This window comes from Periophthalmus magnuspinnatus, chromosome 21 (assembly GCF_009829125.3).
Source record: "Periophthalmus magnuspinnatus isolate fPerMag1 chromosome 21, fPerMag1.2.pri, whole genome shotgun sequence".
Lineage (NCBI taxonomy): Eukaryota > Metazoa > Chordata > Actinopteri > Gobiiformes > Gobiidae > Periophthalmus > Periophthalmus magnuspinnatus.
Genome location: NC_047146.1, coordinates 27,636,691 through 27,648,822, shown reverse-complemented (window position 1 = coordinate 27,648,822; position 12,132 = coordinate 27,636,691). Strand labels below are relative to the sequence as shown.

Here is a 12,132-nt window from a genome sequence, read left to right as displayed (position 1 = left end):
CATTGTCTTGGCCTGCAGCCTCCAAAACACTTATAATCACTAATGTTGAAATTTGTAATGCCATGCTTATCAAAGTGAGCAGGGGCACACTTCCAGCTCCATCGGCTCTGGCTCTAATTCACTTGATAGTGAGAAACTTGCCTCTCTTTACGTAACTTCTGCCGTTAGGCTCGTCATTTTGGTATTAAAATGTTTGTATTAACCTGCGCTGCATGATCCGGGTATTTTTATATGAACATTAATAAAAAACAAATCATTCCCTGCCCATTCCCTGCTAACCCACTGGTGTGGGTGGGAGAGGTGTTAACATCAACAGCCTCGCTGCGGAACCTTGGTTGCTGGATGTGGCTCCAAATTCATCCCTATAACTCCTCGCCTCGATGAGCTTCATTTGAGTGGAACCGAACGCTATGGGTGACATCACACTCCCTTAGTACACTTCTTTTTACAGTCTGTAATTTAGCCTTTTTGTCATTATGGGTGTTTAATTGTGGACTCAAAAATCACTTATTGTAAGCAGGGGTCTCCCCTTCACAGATCTGACCTCTAACTGGTAGCGTCATCCGCTTGTCTCCAAGGTGACTGATAACGTCAATGTCATACAGTGGAACATTTTAATAAAACCACTAACATCTCCATGGACACAAGCAGGTGGCACCTCCTCCTCCTGAAAAGTTAGATAGTGCACCTTTCATAATACATCTTGAACTGCACTTCCATATTTTATCAGTACCCATGATAGTATTATAAAAACATTCAATTCACATAATCCTAGAGTATCCATTTCCAAAACAGACCCCTTAACTTCCCCACAAGATGAGAGGGTGAAGTCCGTTAAGTACTTTCTAAACAGTTTAAAAGCTAAACCAAGTGAACCTAAGGCGGCCTACAGTAAAACACTCCTGAGAGATTAGCAGTCCTAGGATCATAGTCTCTGTATTATACCGCCACAAACTCGTTCCAAAACCCAATGAATATTTTCACATTTCCATTTGCAATCTCCGCTGCTCACAACCTTCCGTGGCTGGGTATCACAATTCAGTTTATTTCTGTATCTCCAGTTCATTTTTCAAACAGTAAGAAAACTGCCCTTTATTTTACCTTTGTATTTAAATGAGTACAGTGGAGACAGAGTGTTTGGAGAGTACTTCTTTGGGATTAAGTTTTGAAGAAAAGAGCAAATATAACAGAAAAGCAGGCTTCCATATCTGTGTCTTGATAATAGTTATACAAGAGTAGAAATATTTTTGAAAATTGTTTAAAGTGTATTAATATTATTATTTGAAAATAAATCTGACCTGTAAGTTTAGTGGCATCACCTGCTTGTCTCTATCAAGATCCCTATTATGGAACATTCCAGGCATCTCCATATAAGCAGTTGGCAGCCCCTCTTCCGCCTCCCTCTTTTACACAGCAAAATAAAACAATACTTTGGCATATGATTTTAACTTTTCTATAGAGATATATTTTTCATGTAAATGCAAATATGAAATAAAATAAAATAATAAAATGTAAACAATGGGATCTGCACAATGAACAGAATGTGCAATATTTTGTATAGTGCAACAATTGGAACTGCACAATGAAGGTAATGTGCAATTATGGGAACTGTGAAGTGAGCGGAATGTGCAATATTTTGGACAGTGCAATAATGGGAACTGTGCTATGTGTGGGATGTGCAATGAGTGGAATGTGTACCTACGGGAATTGTGCACCTATGGGAATTGTGCAGTTTTTATTTTGACCCTTCTGTTACCCCAGCCCTTGGGACAATGGATGGAAATAAACCTTTGGCTATAATCTGGTGTGTTTACATTCATGTCGGTCATGCCATGTCTGTTCATTAACATACTTTGTCCCAACCAAATAAATAAATAATTTTAATTAAAAACGTATTCTCTGTGGTGACAGATGTGTTTAATGCTGTACTGTGGACTATTACAGCCAAAAGCACAACAGATGAGGGCCTCCTCCCGAACAAGTAAGAGTCAGATTTGTGGAGATGCGAGCCTTGAGGTGCCCCAGTGGCAATAAAGGATGGGTCTAATGCAAAGGACACATTTTCCTACACGATAAAGTGTACCTTAACCTTATCTCCACTCAGAGTAAGGACTCGTGTTTTTTATGTTTTTCAGTGTAATAAAAAAAATCCAAAGTGGCTTTACATTACACTGTGGAGCTTAAATACAGATACAGTAAAATTGGTGTAAGATTATCTGAGGTGACTCTGCAAATGAACTACAGATGGTGAACCCTGAACCACCACCTTAACGTGGTGGAGGGGATTGAACACCCGAATGATTTTGGGAGCTATGTTGTCAGGGGCTTCATGCCCCTGGTGGGTCACCCATGGCAAACAGGTCCAGGGGGACGGGTTAGACTAAGAGCAGTTCAGAAGCCTTCCATGATGAGTACACAATCAAGGCCAGTTACGTTGCCCGGACTAGCATTACCGGGACCCCACCCTGAAGCCAGACCTGGGGGGTGGGTGATCGCCAGTGAGTGCCTGGTGCTCCGGCCGGGCTCAGCCCGAAGGAGTGACGTTGGGCCATCCTCCTGTGGACACACCACCTGCGGGAGGAGCCATGGAAGGCTGGTGCGAAGAGATCCGGGCAGAAGTCGAAGGCAGGGGCCTCGGCGACCGGATCTCCGGTCATGGATACTGGGTCTGGAGACATGGAACGTCACCTCACTAGGGAGGAAGGAGCCTAAGCTTGTGCGGGAGGTTGAGCGTTACCGGCTAGATATAGTTGGCCTCAACGCTACGCACAGCTTGGGCTCTGGAACCCAACTCCTTAAGAGGGGCTGGACTCTCCATTTATCTGCTGTTGCCCACAGGGAGCGGCAGAAAGAGCTGATTTGGGCTTGCTCATTGCCCCACAGCTCAGCCACCTCGTGTTGGAGTTCACCTCGGTGAACGAGAGGTCGCCTTTGGGTCGGGGACAGGTCTCTCACTGCAGTGCGGAGTACCCGGCCTTCTTGGAGTCCCTGGGAGGGGTACTAGACAGTGCACCAACCGGTGACTCGTTGTTCTCCTGGGGGACTTCAATGATCATGTGGGTAATGACAGTGACACTTGGAGGGGAGTGATCGGGAAAAACGGCCTCCCTGATCTGAACCCGAGTGGTCTTCTGTTATTGGACTTCTGTGCTAGCCACAGTTTGTCCGTAACGAAAACCATCAGTGCACGTGGCACCAGGATGGAGGTGGGAGGTCAATGATCAACTTTGTTGTCATATCATCTGATCTCCGGCCGCGTGTCTTGGACACTCAGGTGAAGAGAAGGGCAGAGCTGTCAACCGATCACCCCCTGGTGGCGAGTTGGATCTGCTGGCAGAGGAGGAAGCCGGACAGACCTGGCAGGCTCAAGCATATTGTGAGGGTCTGCTGGGAACGTCTGGCAGAGCCCTCTGTCAGGGGAGTCTTCAACTTGCACCTCCGGGAGAGCTTCTCCCAGATCCTGAGGGAGGCTGGGGACATGGATTCCGTGTAGGTCATGTTCTCTGCCTCTATTGTCGTCGCGGCTACTCATAGCTGTGGTTGTAAGGTTAGTAGTGCTTGTTGCGGGGGCAACCCCCGAACCCGGTGGTGGAAGTAAGGGATGCCGTCAGGCTGCAGAAGGAATCCTATCAAGCCTTGATGGCTCATGGGACTCCTGAGGCAGCTGAGTACCGGCGGGCCAAGCAAAAACTGGCAAAACTCGGGGTTGGGAGGAGTTCGGGGAGGCCATGGAGGAGGACTATTGGACGGCCTCAAAGAGCTTCTGGCAAACCGTCCAATGCCTCAGGAGGGGGAAGCAGTGCTTCACCAACACTGTCTACAGAGTGGGTGGAGAGCTGCTGGCCTCAACTGGGGATGTTGTCGGACAGTTGAAGGAATACTTTGAGGATCTCCTTAATCCCACTGTCACAGTGGAAGAAAAGAAGAAAAGAATGCCAAGATGGCACCACAGACGGTCGCCCTGGTGATTTGATGTGCTGTGTGTTTTTTGTTTGTGTGTTTGTCCTGTGTTCGCGTGCTCTTACACCCGTGAAGAGCTTTTATCCATCAGAACTACCACTCCTGTTGATCTACTGCCAGTCTTTTTAGTACCTGCAGTAGATTTTGTTCACTCTTTGGCCAAAAGAGTGAGAAGCGGGCAGGGGCCTTGGTGCGCCTTCGGAGACGCAGCGCTCGAACGCCCTTATTTAGGATTTTCCTGTCTAACGTTTGCTCACTCAGCAACAAGACGGACGAACTGGCGCTGCCGATGAGGAGAAACAAGGACTTTTCCTCCTCTTGCGTCTTATGCTTCACGGAGACATGGCTCAATGAGCGTATCCCGGACTGCGCACTTCATCTGGAGGGATTCCAGCTCCTCCGCGCGGACAGACAACGGGGACTCTCCGGGGGGAAAGACGAAAGGTGGAGGTGTCTGTTTCTACATCAACAACGCCTGGTGTACGGATGTGACTGTAATCTCCCAACACTGCTCTCCCGCCGTGGAATATCTGTTCATTAACTGTAGGCCTTTCTATTCTCCACCTGAGTTTACTTCATTCATTCTGGCCGCTGTTTACATCCCTCCGTGCACGGACACGCATGAGGCCCATGCTTTTAGCAAAGAAGTGGAAAAGGCTAAAGCAAAGTACAATACACGTCTGGAGAAGCATTTCTCCACCAACGACTCTGCTTCTGTCTGGAGAGGGCTTAGGCAAATCACCAGCTACAGGCCCAAAGCCCCTCCCGCCGTGGACAACAAACAACTAGCAGAAAAGTTAAACAGCTTTTATGCAAGGTTTGAAGTTTCACACCCCTCCCCCTCCTCCCTCACCATCATGGACATTACCTCCAAACCCACCTTGGACCCCCCCTCCTCCCCCACTGCCCTCACAGTTTTGGAGCAGGACGTGACTAAACTTTTCAGGAAGCAGAATCCCAGTTAGGCCGTGGGCCCAGATGGTGTCTCTCCTTCCACCCTTAGACACTGTGCTGAGGAACTGGCTCCTGTCTTCACGGACATTTTTAACACCTCCCTGGAGTCATGTCACGTTCCAGCCTGCTTCAAGCCATCGTGCCCGTCCCCAAGAAGCCCAGGATCACTGGACTTAATGACTACAGACCTGTGGTGCTGACATCCGTAGTCATGAAGTCATTTGAGCGCCTGGTCCTGCACCACCTCAAGTCCTTCACCTCCCCCCTCCTGGACCCTCTGCAGTTTGCCTACAGAGCCAATCGTTCTGTAGATGACGCCATTTGCCTGGCCCTTCACTTCATCCTCTAGCATCTGGACTCCCCGGGAACCTACGCCAGGATCCTGTTTGTGGACTTCAGCTCTGCGTTCAACACCATCTTCCCTGCCCTGCTCCAGGACAAGCTCGCTCAGCTCAATGTGCCTGACTCCACCTGCAGGTGGATCACTGACTTCCTGATGGACAGGAGGCAGCGCGTACGGCTGGGGAAGAATGTCTCGGACACTCGGACTATCAGCACAGGATCTCCACAGGGCTGTGTACTTTCTCCCCTGCTCTTCTCCCTGTACACCAACTGCTGCACCTCCAGCCACGACTCCGTCAAACTGGTTAAGTTTACGGATGACACCACCCTCATTGGACTCATCTCGGACGGCGATGAGTCTGCCTACAGAAGGGAGGTGGACCGGCTGGTGTCCTGGTGCAGCAACAACAACCTGGAGGTTAACGCCCAGAAGACAGTGGAGATGATTGTGGACTTCAGGAAAGGCACAGCCCCCCTGCCTCCCCTCACCCTGACGGACTCCCCCATCACCACTGTGGACTCTTTCCGCTTCCTGGGCACCTGCATCACCCAGGATCTCAAGTGGGAGCCGACCATCAGCTCCCTCATCAAGAAAGCCCATCACAGGATGTTCCACCTGCGGCAGCTGAGGAAACGCAAGCTGCCGGTCCAGATGATGGTGCAGTTTTCATCATTGAGTCCATCCTCACCTCCTCCATCACTGTGTGGCTCGCTGGGGCCACTGCCAGGGACAGACAGAGACTGCAGCGCATTGTGCGCTCTGCTGAGAAGATGATTGGCTGCAGCCTTCCATCTCTACAGGACCTGTACGTCTCCAGGACTCGGGGGCGAGCAGGCCGTATAGCAGCTGACACCTCCCACCCTGGACATGGACTATTTGAGCCACTTCCCTCTGGCAGGAGGCTACGGTCCATTGGGACCAGAACCTCTCGTCATAAGAACAGTTTCTTCCCCTCTGCAGTTTGTCTCATGAACACTTTATAATATTTGCACAAAACTGGACACTTTATAAGACCGGCCACTTTAATAAGTCATGTTTGCACTGTTGTTCTGATGCTGCTGTTGTATATATTTTCTACCTTTAAGTATTTGATTTGATTTTTAAGCATATCTTTTTTTTAACTTCGTGCATGCCCTTATTTGTATTTGTATTTATTCAGTGTGTTTTATGTTTTATGTTGCACTTTATCACCAAAATAAGTTCCTAGTTTGTGAACTGTGTTCACAAACGATGGCAATAAAAGGATTCTGATTCTGACATCTTCCGAGGAGGAAGCAAAGACTGGGAACCTGGAGGCGGACTCGTCCATCACCCTGGCTGGGTACCTTAAGTGTCTGGATGTTGTGGGTCTGCCTTGGCTTGACACCACTCTGCAACATCGCGTGGCAGTCAGGGACAGTACCTCTGGACTGGAAGACCAGGGTGGTGGTCCCTCTGTATAAGAAGGGGGACCATAGGTTGTGTTCCAATTACAGGGGAATCACACTCCTCAGCCTTCCCAGTAATGTCTACTCCAGGGTACTGGAGAGGAGAATCCGACCGATAGTCGAACCTCGGATTGAGGAGGAGCAGTGCGGTTTTCGTCATGGTCGCAGAACACTGGGCCAGCTCTACACTCTCCATTGGGTGCTCGAGGGCTCATGGGAGTTTTCCCAACCAGTCCAGATGTGGATATGGAGTAGGCATTTGACCAGTGTTCCCTCATGGTGTCCTTTGGGGGGGGGTGCTCCAAGAGTATGGGGTCCAGGGCCCTTTGCTCAAGGGCTGTCCGGTCCCTGTATGACCAGAGCAGGAGCTGTGTTCACAATGCCAGCAGTAAGTCAGACCTGTTTCCCGGGGCATGTTGGACTCTGCCAGGGCTGCCCTCTGTCAACCGGTTCTGTTCATAGTTTTTATGGACAGAATTTATAGGCACTGTCAGGGGCCAAAGAGGGTCAGGTTCTGGAACCACAGGATCTCATCACTACTGTTTGCGGATGATGTTGTCCTGATGGCTTCTTCGAGCCAGGACCTGCAGCAAGCACTGGAGCGGTTTGCAACAGAGTGTGAAGCAGCTGGGATGAGAATCAGCTCCTCCAAATCCGAGGCCATGGTTCTAGACCAGAAAAAGGTGGCTTACCCTCTCCGGGTGGGTGGGGAGTCTCTGCCTCAAGTGGAGGAGTTAACCTGTTACTACCTGGGAAGCGCATTTTTGTTTCGCCACGAGCCAACACATTAATCACGGGAAATATATTAATGTGGCACATCAAATTAAACAGCTCCGCTAGCGCTACAAGGCTATGTAGACTATTTTCACCATCCACAAACACAACTCAGATGACACCAAGAGAACACCGCAAAACCAAATCCTCCAACCTCAGTTTGAAAAAACCACTCGCCGCATTTACGGCTCCACAACAGCCGTACTTCATGCTACCCACACAAACAACCGCTCAAACGACAGCAGAGAGTCTACCGGTTCCCAAAGATGTAAGCCCCAGCACTGTACACCAAAGCATCGCGGAGATATAAGCCAGCGCATCAGATCACAAAACATTGCTTTCAAAACCACATTAGTAAAATTGTATTACCTTTGTCGTCTTGCCGTGAAAAGTTTATTCCATTTGTAAATAAAAGCTATTTCCTGTTAGCTGCGACTGTTGTCCGTCATTTAAAACAGTCCGAGTTGTTCTATAGTGATATATAGTTCCTACCGAGCGCTTACAGTAAACCAATGGAAAAGCAGGGCACTTTCACATGGCTTTGTTTTTCCCCTTCTGGTTGGCTGGCTGTGTTGTCAATCTTGTATTGCAAGTTATAGCCTTTTCTATTGGCTTTCACGATTCCAGAGAGGTGTCACTCATGCATATTGACCAATCCGCTGGGGAGTAAAGTCCATGCGTACAGTAAGCACGCTTGTGTGCGTAACAGCGCCTTTACGCGCAGGACGCAGAGCGCACCAGACAAACTTAGATTTGCTTTTTTCACTACATTCATCTCTAAAAAATCATTCAAATGCTTTATGCGGTCATTTTATTTGTAGGGGAAACATTCATATACACATATATTTTTAATAATTATTAATTTAATACAAAATTTATTTTTTTTTTAATCCAAAATGGCAAAAAATGTTTCCTTTAGGTCTACTGAACACCATTAGTGATATAAAAATGAAATATATAACTTTTACATGAGAGAAATGCAAATGGTGCCAAATGGTGCTAAAATGGAAAACCTTGCCTGACATACCTGTACTAAAATCTCTCTCTTTTTGATCTGCTTCATCTAATCAGTTTCAACCTTTGCAGAGATAATGCTCACATGTTTGGTTTCTATTCTATGAAGTAAAAAGGCTATGTTAGCAATATTCCAAAGAGTTATTCATCATAAAACATGTTTTTTTTTTAGGCGAGGCTAAAAAATCTACATTTTTGCTGTGTTTCATCCTAATTTTCTCTTTATCAGTAACACATACATGGATAAATGACATATCAAATTATTCTGCCCAATGATCCCTTTACAATGGCACAAAAATCATTGAAATACACCTTGGGGTTGCTGAAATAGGCCAGTTTATAAATGGATATAAATTTTTCGAAAATTTGTCTTCAAAATAGGCTTAGGTAGTAACGGGTTAACGGGTTAAAGTATCCTGGGGTCTTGTTCACAAGTGAGGGACGGATGGAGCGCGAGATTGACAGGCTGATCGGTGCAGCGTCTGCAGTGATGCGGTCGCTGTATCAGACCATTGTGGTAAAGAAAGACTTGAGTGGAAAGGCAAAGCTCTCGATTTACCCGTCAATCTATGTTCCTACCCTCACCTATGGTCATGAGCTTGTGAGATTATTATTCCATGTAATATGGTAAATCATACTTTGTACTCCTGTTTACGTGTGCTCCAATGTGGCATGAGATTGTATATGTACCCTGAACCTCCATATATGATGATACTTTGAAAGATCAGCTAAAAATGCTTGTTTTTGTGCACCTTGTCTTCATTGAACCCAGATAACAATCTGCGTGCTGTACATTTCTAGCTAATTATTGAGGAATTATGACGTGTGTTAACTAGTATATAAGGAGCCACAGTAGAGATGTAAAAACAGGAGACAGTTGGTGTTTCATTCGATTGATGCCTGCATCTGCTGAATAAAGAGACTGAATTGTGAAACTGCCCGGCCTTCTCGACTCCTGCTTCTAGTTCGCCGTCCAGGAAAACTGACAAGCTCTGGGTAATGACCAAAAGGACAAGATCGCAGATACAAGCGGCCGAAATGAGCTTCCTCCGCAAGGTGGCTGGGCACTCCCTTAGAGATAGGGTGAGGTGCTCAGTCACACGGAAGGAGCTCGGAGTAGAGCCGCTGCTCCTACACATCGAGAGGAGCCAGCCGAGATGGCTCAGGCATCTGCTCAGGATTCCTCCTGGATGCCTCCATAAGGAGGTGATCTGTATGTTACTGACCACCTGACCCCAGGGAGTATAGGTTCCCATCACAAGCATGGTCTCCTGACTATTATTGTCATCTGGCCTCTGGCTGCAACTCACTATGTCATCTCCAATACAGGAGGAAACAGTCAATAACAACAACAGATCAGGGTCTAGAGCAGCTCACATGTCAAAGAGGAAGAGAGATAAACTGCAGACAATCATGATTCAAACTTCAAATTTCAAACTCCATATTCATTAAAGCCAGGTGATATGAAAATTCCTCATACTGATCAATTACAATAATATATTAATTTTTAAACCTGCTTTCAATATTATTCTCTGAAATGTCTGAACTCTGCTCCACATGCTTGGGTCTTTTTAATCGAAAGTTCCACAGCCAATCCCCTATCAATGAGGATTATAAAAGACTGAATCTCTATTAAAATAGTATTAATTGCACAACCCTAACACTTGTATTTAAAGTAAAAATAAAAAGTTTTATTATTTGTGTACTAATAAAGTCTTTCAGTCATGCATATTGTCAAACTCCAAACAGAAATCTGGTTTGAAACTGTGTCTCATATACAAGATACAAGCTTGTTGAGTGACAACAAAATATATATATATTAGTATGTGACTAATAAGGTGATCAACAAATGATTAGACAAGGTTTTTTTTTCCATGTCTTAATGCCAGAGACATATATATAAATGGACATAACTAACCTGCTAGCCACAGCGTTCCTCATACAAAAGTGAGCGTCGGCGTGCTTCCAGCCATTGACTCTGGCTCCAATTCACTTTCTATTGAAAAGCTCTCACTACTGCTGCAGTGAGCCTCATCATTTGGGTCTTAAAATGATCGTATTACCAGCTCTATATTATCCTGGTATTTTTATTTTGCTATTGCGAAATACAGGCTATGCTTAATGCTGGCAAATGTATTAGAGGTACAACAGTGAGAAAATGCTAAATATTTTTATTTCCTTTTTTAAATTAAAATTAGAAGAAAAAACTAAATGCTGCAGTAGAGTTACATTTGATACTGGTTGAACAAAGGTTCTGCATTAGGCACCTGATGAAAACACACTAGATTGAAACTGTAATCTTACCAAAACATGAAAGACAGAGCTTTGACAGTAGCTCAGGAAGGTCAAACATCAAATGATCTGCAGTGCCTTCTTTAGCTTCCACAACCCAGTGGGAAATTGCCAACTATTGCAACTTTGTTCTTAATTAGTTCCAACAAATCCTGAAGTATTCAAACCTCCTTAAGGGTACACAGTGAGAGCATGGGACCATAGGAAACTCAAAGTGGACTACATTTTAGTGCCGATAGCTTTTCTCAACTTTTTTTCTAGCAAAATAAAAATGTAGCAGGCTCATTAAAACATGTTGATATTGCTTTCATGTTCAGAGCTACAAAAAATACTGGGAATGCATGGTATTAATCACATTCATATAGACTGTATAACTAATAAAATGAGGGAAAATGCTTTGGGGGAAATGGGGAGATTAAGTTCCCAAGTCTACAAAAATGAATTGCTAATGACAGATGCTAAAGGCATCTTAAAATCTTTGCCTTTGAATTCTGCTGCAGAGGCAATATTCAGGCCAAGAAGAAAGCTTATGGGCCACTGCAGCTCAATACTATTAAAGACAGAGACACCTGACAATATTTCATAAACACTTAAATATGTAGGAAACTTTATTATTTATTATTATTTTGTGAATTATGGTATAAATAAAATATGGATTGGGTTGCTAATATTTATCTGTGTGTTCTTGAATATACCAACTACAGTAGAGTGTGCTAGTGGCAAATGCCAACAAAAGAGGGTTGAACCGGGAACTGTGGTGGAAGAAGTAATCAATTGTGTGACTTAAGTAAAAGTACAGATATCACAGAAAAAATACTCAAGTAAATGTAAAAGTAACACATGAAAAAAATCTACTTAAGTAAAAATACTAAAGTACCTGTTTAAAAGTAAACGTATTTCACAGATTTTGAGGTCTTATAAAGCTTCAAATGTATTGATTTTGATTAATGCAGAAACAATTTAATTGATTGTTTATTTACAGCTGTTTTTACTTTACTTTTACTTTACTTTTGTTTTCGCAAACTATGACGCCTGCTGAAAAGGCCAAGGGATTTATTTTTATGAGTTCAAACTGTCAAAAAATTACTTCTACTTTTCAGTTCTGTTCTGTTAAAAATTGTAGTCAAGGACAAAGTGCAGTTACCTTCTCTCAAATGTAGTGAAGCAAAAGTATCCACTTTCAAATTTACTTCATTACAAATTTTAGGTATCTGTACTTTACGCAAGTACAGTACTTTACTAATTTACGTTCCACCACTGACCGGGAAGGCTGTCCAATGTAAATGTAATGGAAATAAAAGCATGAGCCATACCATATGTTGCCATGACCAAAACTCAAAACCTCAAACAAAACAAAAAAAAATTGAA

The 12,132-nt window shown here is 44.8% G+C and overlaps 1 protein-coding gene across 2 annotated transcripts in view; it reads right to left on the bottom strand.

Moving 5' to 3' along the window:
- The window catches only part of pard3bb (par-3 family cell polarity regulator beta b), a 497,556-nt gene that overhangs the window by 456,668 nt on the left and 28,756 nt on the right, over positions 1–12,132 (bottom strand). The gene's annotated exons all lie outside the window — the stretch shown is intronic.